This window comes from Ambystoma mexicanum, chromosome 1p (genome assembly GCF_040938575.1).
Source record: "Ambystoma mexicanum isolate Mex_15411 chromosome 1p, UKY_AmexF1_1, whole genome shotgun sequence".
Taxonomy (NCBI): domain Eukaryota; kingdom Metazoa; phylum Chordata; class Amphibia; order Caudata; family Ambystomatidae; genus Ambystoma; species Ambystoma mexicanum.
The window spans coordinates 391,068,903-391,086,352 of NC_090921.1; the positions used below are offsets into that span (position 1 = coordinate 391,068,903).

Here is a 17,450-nt window from a genome sequence, read left to right on the forward strand (position 1 = left end):
GGCTGATTATTACTACTTTATAATAGTGTACCGATGGGTTGCCTGTAGCATGTCAGAGTAAGGAGTTAATCTCTGCTTCACCCTTGTGCGCATTGAAGTTAGGCTAAGCTCCGTACTGATGTGCATTTGGGAAGCTTGAAATATTGTTTTAAGCATCACTTTCAAGCTTGGTAATCGTATTCAAATGTCTAGAGGCCCAGTTTGTGCTACCTTATAAAATGATTGCAGATAATTTGACCTTATGTATGTTGATAATTGGTAATAAGCATTATCCTCTGTATTGCTGGAAGTAACGGTTTCATGCAGAGGTAAGATACGGACATTTAATAGTTGGATTATTAATGTGTATTCCAGCTCAGTTGCCTTGGGTAGCCTTAGACTTTTAATTATTACCAGACCATGATCTTTTATTTTGATTGAGTAAACCTTTTTCTTTTGAGCAAATGAATGTGCTGTAAAGCTGCATGGCATCCAGAGGTTGCCAAGTTCAAAAGCACTAAATTTTCTGTGTATCCTAACCTTTGGAGTTTTTGTAATACCAATTTGGGCCGGTAAGAACACTGGCTGCTCAGTGCTTCAGTTAAATCAGCCAGGTACAGATTAAACTTTAAGGGAGCTAGTATGCATCCCTGATTAAGTCCAATATGTTTTTAGTCTACAGTCATGTCTAATTAACCCATCACAGTTGTGTTGGTAAAGTGCAACAGACATTTTCAAGAGACCTGCCGGGTCTGTTTAATTTCTGCCATAGTTGACCACGATTAAATATTCTGTCCACTTATTTGAGTTGTATTATCATTTATATGTACTATTAAATATACTTATCTGTAATTGACAATGTACAGTGCTGACATGGTTTACTAGCTCTTTGAGCAGTGTTGGGTGAGCATGTGGTGTCCTGGAACGACTGTCCTAGGATTTACACTGGTGTACTTTTTACCCTAGTGCCTAGGGTTTTCCACCGTAGTTCGCCTGTATTTTTTTTAAAAGTTTATTATTTGTTTAACCGAGAGGTGGTGCCCACCCATCTTCATTCTAGCGGTTACATTTTTCCCCTTTTTGCATTATTTTTGGTGCATGCATTTGTGTTTACCACATATGGGTATTGAACACTGCTATTCCCTGGGCAATGCAGAACTCCAAATCTTAGTAAAGGCCTGTATCACTCATGGTAAGGGTAGCCATGGCAGAACAGCCATGGCAGAACAGCCAGGCAATTCAAAGGTGAGTAATAACTTTAATAAGTTGTTTCAGATCATTATGACAGAGCACCAATACCAGGTAAGTTACTTAGCAATCTTTTCAGAGCCTAGGCTTTAGGAGTCCTTCCCTATCTAGTTCTTCCAGGGTCAAATTGGAGGTAAAAAGGCAGGCACAAGCTGTAGCAAAGTCGAGAGCTCCTGTGGAAATCTTTTGTAGCAGATAAGTAACTTTTTGTAGGTCACAGGGTTCAGGAACTTCAGAGAAGGCTCCTTGAATGCATACCAACATTGAGCCTGGGCGAACATGTAGGAGCGAACCCCCAAACGTACGTATCGCCACCCTAGCCACACATGAATAGCAGAATGACACTGGGTAAGTATTACCTCGAGTCTCACAGTACTTTAGCAGTGAAGATGATGCAGACGGACGCCCTCATGATGCAGCAGCTACAGGACCCGGTCACATAATTCTCTGTGTTCATACAAGAGGAAGGACACAAAGGGATTTTGCAGCAGTAGTCGAGTGGAAGGGCTCCCAGTAAACGATTCTTTGTTGCTTCTCGCAGCTTTATGATTTTGGCACCCTTTTCAGTATACCAAATCAAGAACGGAGTCTGATCGATATGCCTTGCTTTCTCGGTCCAGCACCCAGGTGAGGAGACTTCACCGAGTTGAATCCTGTCTCTAGAGATCCAGTAGGATGCCCGAGGTGCCCGAAACTCCGTGCTTAGTCTCCTAGGAGACCCAAATGCACTCTGTGGTGATTGGCCGGCTGACTGTCTGCCAAGGACTGCTGGGTGACTGACAGCTAGGCTGGAACGAATGGGAGAGAACTGAATAAAAGGCAAGGCTTTTGGCTTGGTAGGCAGTCGACCATTGGACGAAGCAACCGAAAAAAAGAACTTGAAGAGAACGCCTGCTGCAACTCCTGCACTGTTGGTTTGCCAGGTGAAGCCCTGCTGCAGTGCTGAAACTCCAAATCCGTATCGACAGAGAAGCCCCTGCAAGGACGACTTCTCCCCCTTTGAGTTGGTGGGACCAATCAACTCCAAAGTAAGCCACCTGGACATCCATCTCGGAGCTGGTTGAATTTCCAGAGATGCTGCTGGAAACCTTATAGCCAGGGAGAGGAACACCAGATTGTGTGCGTTGCTTTTAAGCTGGCCTAGAGCTCCAGGAAGATACTCCAGACTCCGAGGTAGCAGGACAAACCGAGCCGGAGCCCCCTCAACAGAGTGCCTGAACCCAGAAGAAAGGAAAGTCCATCTTGACAGCCAGGAACTGCAGTGTTGCTATTTGCAGTGGACTCGAAGCTGAAAGACTGAATAGCCACTGAATTGAAGATTGCCGGTTGCGCGCAATGACCGTCCCTTTGCAGTGCAGGAGTCCCCAGAAGTCCTCCCTCTTGTCCCCACGACTGAGGCCCAGGAACAGTGAGATCTGCAGAGCTGCCCAGGAACAGAAGTAATCTGCTGCCCTTTTCTTCATTTTAAAGCTACTGTAAGTCTGAGAGAACTTACCTCTTACTGTAGAGTTGCTTGCCTCTTCTACTACTCACAAGTCTAATCAGCTTGTGGCCCTACATTTGATTCTTCTTTTTTTCAAAGACTTCTAAAACACTGTGCAAAGACTTTCTACCTACCTACAAAGAAGTGCTTCAGCTCAGACTTTTGCCTCTTGACTTTGGCTTAGCCTCTTTCTCTGAATGACACTTATTGGGGGATCTGAAAGTATTTGCCTGCTTAAGAATATGTGTGATCTCTTGTATGTTCTAAATAACCTTTTCCTTGGACTTATTACTATATGATTCTAAATGCAACATTGATCATTGAAGTCACTTGAGGGTGTAGGTAGTGTCCGTGGGCCATCCCAAAAGGGTATCTACTGATTTAGTGATTGAGAGTGTGCATTTCATGAAGTGTATTTGATGGTTACTGTTACATTGTTCCCTTCTGAAGAAGGCTTATTCTGACTGATAAATTGTTTATTCAAGAAACCTTGAGTGTAAGAGTTTATTTGAATAATTGTAACTGTAAATCTCTGTGTAACTCCACTACAGCTCACATTGAACCCTCTTGAGATAAGCCTGGCTGCTCAACACGCTACTAAAACTGTGTAGTACAAGCTTATACCAAAGGTTGGGTTTCCTATACCTGTAGTCAGTTGTTTGTAGTGTTCCCAGAGGGTACTGCATACAAACTCTGCATAACATCGTCCCAGCGAGATTCCCAAAGGATTCCCTCCGAAGACGAAAGTCAAACCAGGACCTTCCCCCACCCAGCAGGGCAGAAGGACCAAAAAAGGACAAGCACACAAGAAATGGCAAAAATAGAAACCGTAACCATTTTGGGTCAACAGTGACGCTTCTGGGAGTACAGCCTGCAGACAAAAATTACACACAACTCTGTACAACACGTCCACTGCTACCAGCCATTCAGGTACGCGTGTCACTGTAAAATAAATGTTACAGGAGCCTGTGAAAGGGGATACAGTGTAACCCCTCAGCACTCCACATAAGGTGGTCTGCTGATCTCACAATATAAAATGTGGAAAGGATAAAATGTATCCCTCTACCCTTGGGAACATGTGTTCACACAAGGAAAATAAAATGAAAAGGGAAGCCCAAGGGACGCCCCAGCAACACTGCACAGAGAGTGCTCTGTGCTGCAAAAGTAAATTACAGATGCCTATAAAGTTGGAGGAAAGTATGACTCCAAAAATAAGGTATGCAGATATACAAAAATGATATACAAATAGCCAGACTAAAAGAAGGGGCGAGTGGGGGAAAAGTTCACACTCACCCAGGAACATAGACAAAAAACCCACAAGTGCAGCAAAAAGTTCTGGGGGGGGGGGGGGTCTCACGGGTGAATGGGGCAGATGTGAAACCAGTAGTTGTGCCTGATTGGACAACTACTGACTGTTTGAATGCGGCAGATCCTTACCATTGGTTGGCTTGGACGTTTTGCCAGCTCGAATTTTGGATATGCAGAGGACTCCTGCAGCCACTGTGAATGTTGTGGATAATTCTCAGACATATGCTAATTCCCTTCTACCTTAGAGACCCCCGGCTCTTAGGAGTTTTAATTTTGATCCTGTAGAGTGAGAGACCTTGAACTCCATAGGCATCATCTTTTTACATTGTGACACACAGCACCTTCAGTGCAGTGACACAGGGAAGTCTTTCAGATTTTCCAAATGTTTAAAGGAATAGTGCGCTCAAATATTATTGTCCCGAGCATTCGGGCATGTGGTTTTAAGCAAACTGTGATTGATCGTGAAAAAACAATTCCAATGCACTGCACCATAGTTTTCCTCACTTTTACACATGCAAAATCAACGAGCGGGGCCTGCAATCGTGTGCTAATCTTATATGTGGATCGATCACCCGAAGTTCAAATGAAGTCCTTCCCGCAATGTGTCATGGCCATTGGGCAAGGGCCCAGGCCTTCCTCACCCCCAGGGTCCAAATGGACCTAGTCCTGGCGCAAGGTTTAAAGAATAGTGTGCTTTGCACACTGTGCCTAAGGCACGTGTATCAGGGCCGGGCGTGGCCATAGAACATCATTGGGAGGCACGTGCAAGAATCCCTTGGAGGGGTAAGGTGGAGCCACAAGGCGAGGCCAAAAGCAGGGGCCAGAGCCAGCCTATTTAAGGCCAGCCCAACCACATGCCCCTGCTTCGAATTATTCTGCTTTGCAGCGTGACGCTTACTGCTGTTCCTCAGCTCAGTTCCTGTTACTCCACCTCTGAAGACCATCTTACCTGAAGCCTGCCACTCCATCGCGGAAGGCGCAATTTACCAGTTTTCAGCCGCTCCATTGCTGAAGGCGCACCTTACCTGATTCCAGCCGCTCCATCAATGTATGCGCACCCTATCGGCTTTCCGTCGACATCGGAATCGGAGCCTTTCCTTACCCGATCCGGAGGTCCAGCGACGCGGGAGCTCCTTTTCTTTATCTTCGTGGTATCTTCATCCAGGGCCGCAGAACGGCCTTCGAGCATCCAGACTCTGCTCCATGCCGCCAGACCGCTCCTGCAAGGGAAAAAGAACACAACAGGTTAGAAATCTTATAAATAACAAACACTTGGCCGCTCCATACCTGAGTTTAGAACCCCATTATAACGGCCAACTTACCTGCTGATTTCAGAGCTCCATCATCCTCGAGGGAATCCCCAGAATCACTTCACGATTCCGATCTGTCATCTTCACACCTATTGGGAAGAGAAGAGACATTGCAAGAATTATTTTACAATCAAGGCAAAAGACTCCCTGCCAAAGACATTATAATAATCATAACAAAAGACTTAACTTCCAAGTGGATTGGTCACAGCCAGTCTGGATCGCCACTTCCTCGGGCCAGTGAAGCAACTAGGTCCACTCTACGCCGTTAGGGAGAATTCTCTTATAAGGCTAATTTCCCAAACCTAGTGAGTCCCCCAGCAGGTTTGCTGGATTTCTTTTTTTTTTTTCTTTCTCCTGCTAAGAGTGAGACTCTTTTCCTCCCACTCTTGGGCATGATTTGAGGTATGTCTTTGACTTTTTGAGTGCTTATGGGCTATGGGGTCTTTTACTCCATAGGGTATCATCTGTTGTCGTGTGTGTTACACAGCACCCTCAGTGCAGTAACACAGGGATGTCATAGTGACCCCCAAACATAGACTGCATACCCTGGGACTGGCCAGGGCATGTAAAGTCACCATTGACTTTACTAGTCGAAAATTGTGAACAGAACCAGTACAAACCATCATATTGTGGAAGTACTGGAAGGGGTTAATTCGATTGCCCCTGGGTCTGTTTCCAAGCAGGCACTGTCCAGTCCCCCCTTGTCGAGTTTCTGGCTGGTGGCAGTGGTTACCACGCAAAATATTCCACCAGAATATTTTCAATGGCATTTTCCCATTGATTTTAAACGCACCACTTTTTGGTGCAATGTTAAAGATACCGCCGGTTTATTTATTTAATATTAAATCAACGGTTGGGTCTTTTACCAGAACTCTTTTCTAAAATGGCGTTCGTGTCCGTCTCTGTAACTCCAACCAAGGTCGGGCCCTTTGTTCCACTTTTTGGCGTGCTTCTCCACAGAAGCCCTCCAACTGGTGCCACTCTGTCTGGGTTCACAGGATGTGTGGGTGGGGGAATTGGCACCCTGGAATGCATTGCCTTAGCAACCCAAGTCGCACTCTGTTCTGATTGGGCCAGTGGTGAGCCGCCCGGCTCACCACTTAGCATGTTTGAGTGACAGCTAGGCTGTTGAATTGGGGGTTTTCTGCATAAAAGCAGGGCTTTTGGGACTGGAACTTCAGACGTCACCACAGGACCTAGGAAATCCGAAGAGGGGAGAAGCTGAGCCATCTGCAACGATGACACCACCGGTGGAGCCCTGCTGCAACAACCTCACCACTTTCCCGACGACAAGCGAAGATCTTCTGCTGAAAGGGTCTTCTTCCTCTGAGCTGGTGGGATCAACCAGTTTGCCATTTCGCCTTCCAGGACGTCTCTTGGTCGAATCGCCCGTGCCAAGCACCCCGATGGCCGGATAGCCAAGCTGCACCACTGTGACCGCGAATAACAGGAATGCACCTTTTCACCGACAAACTCCGTGGCTGGTTTCTTCCCTGGTCAATGCAACGACTCCAAGTTTCCTCCTCGACGAGATCCTCTCTTCCCCTGGTTGAAACCACGAACTGCACCCGCTGCCAGGAACAACTGCCACCGCTGGAGCTTCCTCAACTTTAAAGGTACTGTGTTCCACCTTCGGTTTGCCCAAGGTGACCCTTAAATCCTTGGCTTTCCAACTGGGTTGGCCCTCAGACCTTCTAACTTTATCTTTTGAACCACCCCAACCTCTTTTGAACATTTCTACAAAGACTTGAATGCATTTCGCAACTGTGTGATCTTGGGCACATTTCACCTTGCCCCATATGAAGTGGGCCTGGCCTATGAACTTTGGCTCTACAGTAGACTCTGCCTTCACTAACTTGTTTTGGTCTTTAAAAAGTCTTGGGAACTGTTTTATTTGTATGGCCTGCCTTTTTCTCTCCCTTTAACCTAATTATTGGAGTGCCATCTAAGTTATGCGCTCACCTCTGTTTTGACAAAAAGTGGTGTTCTGACTTAGACTTGTCTAGTAATTGCTAAGGGAGGTGTGAATACTTTTCTGATTGTGTTTTGAACTTGCATTGATTTATAGTGCTAGTGTATTTCCTAAAGTGTGTTAAATAATTATATACTTTTGATACAAAGCTCTGGTCAGTGTTTGCTTGTTCTTCTGTGTTTTTTAGCCCTATTGTGTATCCTCTGTATACTGCCTAACTCTTCTCGAGAGAAGTCTTGACTGCTCAGCCACAACTACCAGGTAAATCTGGGTGGTACAGACTGCTACCAATTGGGTTTACTGCTTAATCCTGTAGTCTTAATCTTCTTGCAGTGGTCCCCAAGGGAACTGCACAAGATTCTGCCGAACTTACGTGCCCCTGCTGAAGGATGCAGGACGGAGAGCTTAGCATTACAAAACAGGTGAGCTTGCATGGGAAAACGCTTGCGCACTACATTTTGGCATAAAAGGGTCGAGGGAATTCGCAACACGCCCACACCATTCTCATTGCCTCTCATCTTCTCCCAGGGGCAATACCAGCATCCAGAAAAGCATACACCGCAGCAGCTGGGGAAGATAGCCGATACAGGGGAGCCAGGTCGAGAGAGCGCTCCAACCGTGCCCCAACAGAGACCAGGTGAGCGTAACACAATGCTAGTAGCACCACAGATGCCTCCGCTGACGCCCCGGCGCAGCCACCTCCCCTGGATCCCCAGGCAGCTCCGTACCAGCCTCTGCCGCTTCCTCAGCCTCTGGCTGTGGTCCCAGCCTCCAGCGCCAGCTACTCCTCCTCCACAGGATCCCCTAGAACCACAGGATACGGATTAGGAAGAGGCTCCTGACGAGCCATCCTCAGCCAGGGCCTTCCACGAACGTCTTGCTGGGCTGGCAGAATATCTGGGCCTGCCGCAGCCAGAGGTCGAGCAGCTGGCAGAGGGGGTCCTGGCTGAAGTCCTCCCGCAACGCCCCTCTGCCAAAACGGGGATTCCACTGCAAACCGATGTAGTCTCCCTGGCCAAGAAGGGCTGGCTCAAACCCCACTCGGCCCAGCCAGTCAATAGACGCCAGGACGCCAAGTACAGGCAGATGAAGGGGAATACACTCTTGCTCTTGGCCCATCCTCAGCCGCACTCTTCGGTGATCGCTGCGGCATCACTGTATTCCAAGCCTCAGTCGTCCTCAGCTGCCTCCTGTTGCGCTGCTAGGCAAGGAGGAGAAGATCTTGGAGGCGTACAGCAAGAAACTCTATTCCAACGCCTCCTTGCAACTTCGTCAGGCCAATGCAGATGCCATGCTGGCTGCTGCCAACCAAAGATTATGGCGGGAAATTGCAGACTCTCCTCTGGAACTCCCCGCCCAAAGCCAATCACGCTTTAAGGCGAGCTAGTAGAGGCTAAGCTGGTGGCGCATGATCTCATGGAATCCACAATGGCCCATATTGACACACTCTGGCCGTGCCATCTGCATTGCCAAGGACATGAGAAGGACAGCCTGGCTCTGGGCAACGAAGTTCAACCCGGACGTCCAGGATCGCATTCTAGATCTACCTTTCCAGGGGGGGACCTGTTCCACTCCTCCGCGGATGAAGAGCTGGACAAAAAGGACAGTATCTCACAAACGGCCAAGACTTTATCCATCCTTACAAAGACCATGCCCAAATCGTACACCCAATCTCAGCAACGCTCCGAGAGGGGTCGTACGTACGGAGGGTTCCGGGGCTTCCAGGAACATAGACCCAGGCAGCCGGACCGCTCGCCGTCTCAGAACCGGCGTAAGCAACTAAACGGGGGGTAGAGGGGGAGAGTAACAGCTTTTTCCAGTCCCACTCCTCTGTGACAGCCTCAGAGGGAAAGAAGGCATGACACGCCCCTTCGGGTCCGCATGTCTCCAGTGGGGGGCAGGCTTGCTCTCCATGCGCATTTCTGGCGCCAGAATTTCGTGGACCCATGATCCTTACCGTAGTATCCACGGATTACGGCTCCCTATCCCAGCCTCTCCTCCCTCCTCCCCTCCACTCCCACAGGTTGGGGGACAACAACTCTTTTGGGGGAGATCTGGTCGCTCATAGAGAGCCAGGCAGTGGAAGAAGACCCAGCCTCCCAACGAGGCTTTGGCCTTTACTCCAGAATTTTCGCCATTCAGAAGAAGAACCTGGCGGGTCTGAGAGTTGTGCTGGACCTTTCAACCCTCAACCTCTCCTTACCCCTGCAAAAATTCAAGATGGTTACGCCAGCTTTTATAGCGGAGACATTGGACAAGGGAGACTGGATGTGCTCCCTAGATCTGAAGGATGTGTACCTACACGTCCCGATTTGGCAGCCCCATCATTCCTTCCTCCAGTTCAGGATCATGGTCTAACATTTTCAGTACAAGATCCTTCCTTCCGTTCGGCCTCAACTCTGCCCCCAGGGTCTTCACCAGCCTCATGAATGCAGTGGCGGCCCTCTTCAGCGTGCGTGGCCTCCACATTTACCCGTACCTCGACGACTGGCTCGTCAGGGCTACTTCTCCGGAAGCGGTTCACCACTCTTCCCATGCCCTTATGAACACTCTGCACGATCTGGGCTTTTTCGCTGAACCTCAAGAAGTCTCCGCTGCAACCCACGCAGACTGACTTTTTTGGGCCTTATCTGGGACACTGGCTCCCAGAAGGAATTTCCTTCGGAAGACGAGGTCTCGGCGATCAAGAGGGCGACCACCCATTTACTCAACGGAGAAGTGACCTCTGCATGGTGGTACCGACATCTCCTGGGTCTAATAGCAGCGGTCCTATTGGCCGTCCTGCACACAAGACTAAGGATGAGGAGGATTCAACTGCACTTCGCGGCCTCATGGAACCAGGAGCTGGACTCTCAAGCCGAGCTGGTCAACGTTCCTCCATCTCTCCACCCGGACCTAAATTGGTGGTCCAGAGACTACAACCTGCAGATGGGCAAGCACTTCCGTCCGCCTACTCCGCAGGCCACCATTACCACAGATTCCTTGCTCGAGGGCTGGGGAGCCACCCTGAACAAACTCTCGGTCCACGGCACCTGGACTCAGCAGGAGCAGAAATACCACATCAACTGGCTAGAGCTGAAAGCCATCTGGCTGGTGCTCAGAGCCTTCCTGTCACTTCTCGGGGGCAAGGTTGTCCTCATCCAGATGCACAACTCGAACAGCATGTATTAAGTCAACAAGCAGGGAGGCACCAGATCCCCTCCTCTGGGCAGACTGGCGGTCAGCATATGGGAGTATGCCCTGGAAAACATTTACCTCGCGACAGTCCACCTCCCCAGGGAAGCCAACCTGGAAGCGGACAGGCTCAGCAGGCTGGGAGCGGTCAATTACTAGTTGCAGCTAAACGACCTTGTGATTCAGGAGAACTTTGACAGATGGGGTCTCCCCCAGGTGGATCTTTTTGCTACCGCCTACAAGAAGTGTACTCAGTTTGCATCTTGGCAAGGTCAGGGTCCCGGCTCTCTGGGAGTTGCATTTCACCTCCAGTGGACCGGCATGAAAGCCTACGCCTTTCCGTCCACTCCTCCTGATTCACAGGGTAATTTGCAAGATCAAGAAGTCCCGCCAACACTGCATCATTCCAATAGCTCCATGGTGGCTGGCGAGGCCATGGTATTTGGAGCTACTTAGTCTCTCGGAAGTGCCCCCGATTCACCTCCCGACAGGCCCAGCACCTCTCCTGGCTCAGCAGGGGGGGCAGGGTCATCCACCCCGCTCCAGGCAAATTAGCCCTCACAGCATGGTACCTGAGCAGGTAACGCTTCGGCACCTCAGCCTCTCACAGGCCAATCTAGAGATTATATAGGGTGCCAGGAACAAGGCTACCAAGGCACAGTACAAGAGCAAATGGACCAGATTCTGCCACTGGTCGACTCCAAGGGAATATACCCCCTGGCATGCACCTTAGACGGTGTGCTCTCCTTCTCGGCGCACCTCGCCCACTCAGGCGTGCAGGTGGACACCTGCTGCACATATCTCGCAACCATTGGACTTGCAGGAACTTGGTGGCAGGCACACCCTGTGTGGGACCTTAACATAGTCTTGGCAGCCCTGGCACACAAACCATTCGAGCCAATGGCGTCCGTGGACATCAGGCTAGTCAACATCAAGACAGCTTTACTAGTCGGCCTCACCTCAGCTCGTAGAGTCTGCGAAATCCAGGCGTTGGTCACCTCGGAACCATATACTACCTTTCACAAGGACAAGGCAGTCTTGCATACGCACATGGCATTTCTACCCAAAGTTCCGTCTACTTTCCACTTGAACAAGGAAATAGTCCTTCCTACGTGTTTTCCTGATCCCAAGAACGATGCTCAGTGCTACACTGCCTGGATGTCAGGCGTGCCCTGAAATTCTACTGGGACAGGACCAACGGCTTCCGCAAATCAGACTCCCTGTTTGTCATGTTAGAAGGCTTAAGACCAGGCTATCGGGCCTCTAAGGCTTCCATATCCCGCTGGATGGTCTCTGCCATCAAAGAAGCGTATGAGGGCCAGCACAAGCCACTTCCGGCCAACATGCATGCCCACTTGGTCAGGGCCAAGGCAACAGCCATCGCATTCCAGCGCCATGTCCCTTGACAAATCATAAGCAGGGCGGCCATATGGGCCTCTCCCTCGGCTTTCTGCAAGCATTACTGTTTGGAATCCGGCTCCAGATCTGATGCGGCTTTCGGACAGGCGGTACTCGGGAACCTATTTGCTTAAGAAGGGTCTCCTCTCCACCTTGGGGCTACATTAATTTGTAATCGCCCATACAGTATGGAGGAAAGGGGACGTAAGAATAATTATAAGTTACTCACCGTAGTGACTAACGTACTCTTGGTCCATAGTCCCCTTTCCTCCATATGTCCCTCCAACCTCCCCCCTAATAATACTGGTGTCATTAGACGATGTGAAATATATTGTCGACGCTTCAGTGGGGACTGAGGTGTGGCTCCGGAGAGCGGAGTCAGGGCACGCCTCTAAATTTAAAGGGGAAGGAGGTTTTTTCTGGTGAAAAAGGTTCCGTCTTCCGTCCCTTGGAAGGGACACCCATACAGTATGGAGGAAAGGGGGCTATGGACCAAGAGTATGTTAGTCACTACGGTGAGTAACTTATAATTTCTATGGTGCTCCTTAAACCATGGACATGTGTAGTAAAATGTGGTATAATTAAAAAGTAATACAATCTGGTAAATATGCAAACTTTTAGACACATTTACACCGAAAGCACTAATCCGTTCCTGTAGTTACCTGTTCAGTACCCCACCACCTACAGCTAATTCATCATCCGGGATTCACCTCAGGCCACGTGTGCATGAATAGAGTTGGAATTGCATTTGGAAGCAATTTACGAGACGTTCTGAGTCGATGCTTTTTTGTGTATTTTGATTGGTCGTACATATCGTCTGTAAAGTGCAGGCTGCAGATGCGGAATCGATTCGCCCTGGGGTCTCCCAAGACAGCATGGGCTCTACTTGCAAGCTCGTCCACCGGAAAACCACAATGTCGAACCAATTCTCTTATTAAATGAATATCACTCGGGAATGTATGCAGAATTGAGCCCTTATTTTTGAGATGGCTCCTAGAAGGGCAACCGAAAACCGTACAAGCAGGCTTTCTTGAGAAATCTATAAGATCTCTCTAAAAAAAAAATACATAATTACAAAAAAAGTTCTACTGACTGCATGAGATTGATGGAATTATATAAGTTTTCTATGCAATGTTTGTTTTGGTCAAAGAAGCAAAACCTGTGTAGCGTAGTCGAATGTACGCTGGGATGACTTTCATACAAAATTGATTGATGTAACGCAAATCGTAATGCCTTACCAGTCCGTTGAATGTACTTTCATGCATCAAAAGGAAACAAGCTTATGAACATGGTCCCAGAAAGATGCGATTCTGTCACAATTGACACTGATGAAAATTGCTATATGTTGAGATCAGAAGACTTTAAAGAGTGGACAATGGTAAAGTCATTGAGATGAATGAACATTACACCACTGGGTACATTTGTTCGAAATAGATAGACATTTTGAGATCAGAAAGAGATGATTATAGTGAAGTTAATAGGTGACCTGCCCTTACCTTGACTAACAAACAATTGGATTCAGCAAGCAGTGTAGTTAGTAGCAGGAGAACAGATAGCACGATCAAGAGTTGACTTGCAGTGCTCACAGTTGTTCTCAGGATAAATATCAAGGGTTTTATAAAGAATTAGAAAAGCGGGTGTGTATGCGAATGAGTGACCATGTTTCTAGCGCGGTCTGATTCAGGGGAGCCTGGAGACACTGCGTCTGGCTATGCCATGTGAACAATGGCCCCTGTGTGGAAGATACCTTTGAAGTGTACATGGTGTTTGGCACCTTGGGCGTTCCCACCCTGCCAGTCCCCTTGGGAGCGCACTGAACTCTTTCTCCTAATAACCAATCACTGGTCTCTGGGTTATACTGCCCTCTACCTAAGCCCCTCCTCTGGCAGCCATCTTCAGATTTTTACCGTACGTTCAAGTGTTGGGATTCCTCGTGCTTAGCTCTCGCGCTTTTATTGCATTTTTTCCAAAGAGTTTACTCTTATTTTTTCAGTCAAATCGAGCCTCAAGCTCCACCGTTTCATCTTCCGATCAACGGGGACCCGTTTCGGAAATCTCTACATGCCTCAAGGGAGAATTTTCGTCAATTATTTTTGGAGGATTCCAGAAGATCTTGGATGCCTACCCCTCGTGGTCATGGCCGAAGACAGGGGAGACTTGACGCCTCTGTTTGGGATCTGCCCAGGATGTGGACTACAGAACGTCTTCAAGGAGGATGGGCACTCGCAGTGCCTCTACTGCCTGCACGCAGATAAATCGCATGTCGAGGAGGCCTGTGCGTTCTGCAAGGACATGTCTTCCCGTACTATGAAGGACCGTCACAAGCGATTTGCTGACTGGCTGGAGTCGAAGAGCCCGGCGGCAGGTGAGCCCCAGCAATGTACTTCTCCGAAGAGAAAATCCGAGCGGTCTTCTAAGACCTTTGAGGGCGCTAAGGCGACGGGAGCCCAACATAAGGCGAAACACCGCGAGTCCACGGACACCAGGAGCGCCGTTGGTACGGGCTCCTCTGCTGCCAGGCCAGGCGCAGCATCACTGATGCTGTCAACCACGAACCAACGCTCCGGCTCGATGAAAAGGAAATCGGACAACCCGGGTAAGCTTCTGGAAAAGGCCTGACCGGTTCCGACAGAGAAAGCCAAAGGGGAGCGAGGTGGTGCCCCCTCCCCCCCCATCTCTCTCTCTCTCTCCCCACAGTGAAGGCTTCAGGTGCGCCGAAGGTCACGAAGGCCCAGATTCACCAGGCTAAGGCTTTGATTGAGGGAGTGGTAGCGTCTCTGCCCAGTCGGAGGGAATTGTCTTTCACAACCATCGAGAAGACCATCGAGAAGACCCCTGTGAAACCCCTGACCCAGAAGAAAGGGGGGGGGGCACAATAGTCCTACCATGCTCCGATTTACTCCTCCGAGGATGAGCTTTCGGGCCTCAAGTCAGTTTGTGACGAAGTTTGACGAGGTCCGATCCTACGGGAAGGATCCCAATGAGGTGGACGTGGAGAGCGACGGAGGTGACGAGGAGGAACGGCAGATCGACGAGGAACCGGAGGACACTACGCTGCTGCCGACGCAACCATCGACGGACAGGTTGGAGAACTTCTTATTAGCCTTGCACACACTGTGCACAGCGATAAGGACACGGATGCATTTGCCTCCGGCGGACGACCCAGCGGTGCCTGGACTGTCGGGGAGCCCTCCTTCCAAGCGGAAGCGGGTTCATCCGCCCCCCCACCCTTCCATCCTTCACCTCCATCCCCTCCACCGAGGGACGAGACAGACGACAGGGACGGACGACGGCGGCGACTACGGAACTGATCTCCCTTCGCCACCAACCTGGGCGGCTTCTCCCGACGAAATTGCCTCCTTTCACGCCATGATTACTTGGGCCTCAGCTTTCTCAGCTATGCCCCGAAGAGCAGAAGGAGGTATTCCTTTATCAACGATGGGAGGCCAAGAGGAAGACTGTGCTCTCAGTCCCGCAGTTGGACGACATCTGAGACGAGGAGCTGGCCCCCCTGAAGAACCCATCCTCAGCCCCGGCGAAGAGGGACCGGTACGAGTAGTAGTACTGGGTTCCAGACTCTGCACCGATGTACCTCAGAGCACAGCCACCCCCCAGACTGTCTCTGCGGCGGCCAAGAAGATATCGGCTGGGGCAACGGCATCGACTTCCACATCCCCGCCGGACGACGAGGGGAAGAAACTGGACACCATGGGAAGTTGGGTCATCTCGTTGGCGGCGACGACCATAAAGGCGGCCAACGCTCTCGCTGTCGTGGCCCGCTACAATAGGGAGCTGTGGTTTAAAATGGCCCCCCTCCTTGACTTCCTCCCAGACAAGAGGGCGGAAGCCCTTGAAATATTGCAAGAAGGCAAGGTGGCTTCCGACCATGCCATCACGGTGGCCACAGACATCACCGGCTTCCGCCAGATGGGCAACAGCATTTGCATTTGCTGGCGGGGGCTGGCTCAGGGCCACCAACTTCCGTCAGAACGTTCAGACTAGGGTACTGCACATGCCCTGCGATGGGAACAACTTTTGGCAAGGCAGTAGACGAGTCACTGCAGGTCATCAAGGCAGACAGACGCCCCGTGCCTTGGCCACGCGCCATCAACGACGGCCGTCCTTTCGGCTTTCCGGACGCTTGACAAGGTGTCAAGGATTTGGCGGCAGCTCTTCCTCATAACGTCATGCGGGGCGGCCCGTTCTTCGTCACAGGTAGCCTACAGAGGCCGCAACAAGGCCGGCGGACATCGTCCTCATCGCCAAGGTGGTAAGACCTCAGCGAAGGAGGACTGAACCGGGTGGCAGGCCGGATGGCGAAGTTCATTGGCGCGTGGAAATCCATCTCCACCGACCATTGGTTGCTGGATGCCCTGGCCCGTGCGCACACACTGGAGTTCCAAAGGCAGTGTCCCCGTTTTCCAACTGTGGCCAGGAAAGAAAACCACATTCCTCAACTACTTCTGGAAGTACGAGCAATGCTAAAAAAGGGCGCGATAGCGCTCGTCCCGAAGAGGCTCTGGAGTATTCTCTCAGTACTTCCTTGTTCGAAAGAAGACCGTCGGCTGGCGACCCATCCTAGATCTCAGCCGCCTCAACAAATAAATAAAATCCCAGAAATTCTGGATGGTCGCCCTTCAGCACGTGCTGGGACAGCTGGAAGAAGGGGACTTCCTGTCGTCGTTGGACCTGGAGGATGCCTACTTCCACATCTCTATTCACAAGGGGCATCAAAGGTTTCTGCGCTTCGTGATTCAATGACGGCACTACCAGTTCAGGGTCTTCACCAAGTGCCTGGCACCAGTGGCAGCGCGGCTGCGCCTGCAGGGGATCCACGTCTACCCCTACCTGGGCGATGGGCTCATCAGAGCGAAGTCAAAGGGACTCAGCGTCGGAAACACAGCTAAGACCGTCCGCCTACTTAAGGAACTATGGTTCTCGTTAAACTATGCAAAGTCCTGCTTGGAGCCATCTCAGGACGCCTAGTTCCTGGGAGCCAGACTCAACACGGTGGCACGCCTGGCCGCACCGTCGCAGGACAAGATAAAGGCCATCCTCGGCAAGGTACAACGGCTGTTGACCATGAAGGTTGCCAGTGTGAGGTCCATCAAGTCCCTGCTCGGCATGATGTCGTCATGCATCTACCTCGTTCGGCTGTCCAGACTGCGGATGCGGCCGCTGCAGGAGTTCCTCGACGCCCGTTGGATGCAGGCAACGGGAAGCTTCAAGGAAAAGATTGCCTTCAACTGGGCCTTCCGTCGGGCGATTCTATGGTGGGGGACCGCGCTCATCTAGCGGCAGGCACAGACTTCCAGATCCCGGCGCATCAGGAGACTGTGAAAACGGATGCCTCCCTGGAGGGATGGGGCGCACACACCAGAAATCTCCACACAAGAGGCCTTTGGCTCCCGGAGAAGTCGGTGCACATAAACGTCCTGGAGCTCCGGGCCGTGTTTTGGGCTCTCAAGTCATTCCTTCCGTCCCTTAGGGGCAAGGTGGTGCGGGTCTTTACTGACAACACCACGATGATGTTCTACATTCGGAACCAGGGGCGCACCAGATCCCCTTCTCTAAGGAA

At 50.4% G+C, this 17,450-nt stretch overlaps 1 protein-coding gene across 7 annotated transcripts in view; it reads left to right on the top strand.

The window, feature by feature from the left end:
* The window catches only part of LOC138570837 (serine/arginine repetitive matrix protein 2-like), a 638,877-nt gene that overhangs the window by 422,772 nt on the left and 198,655 nt on the right, over positions 1 to 17,450 (top strand). The window lies entirely within an intron of this gene.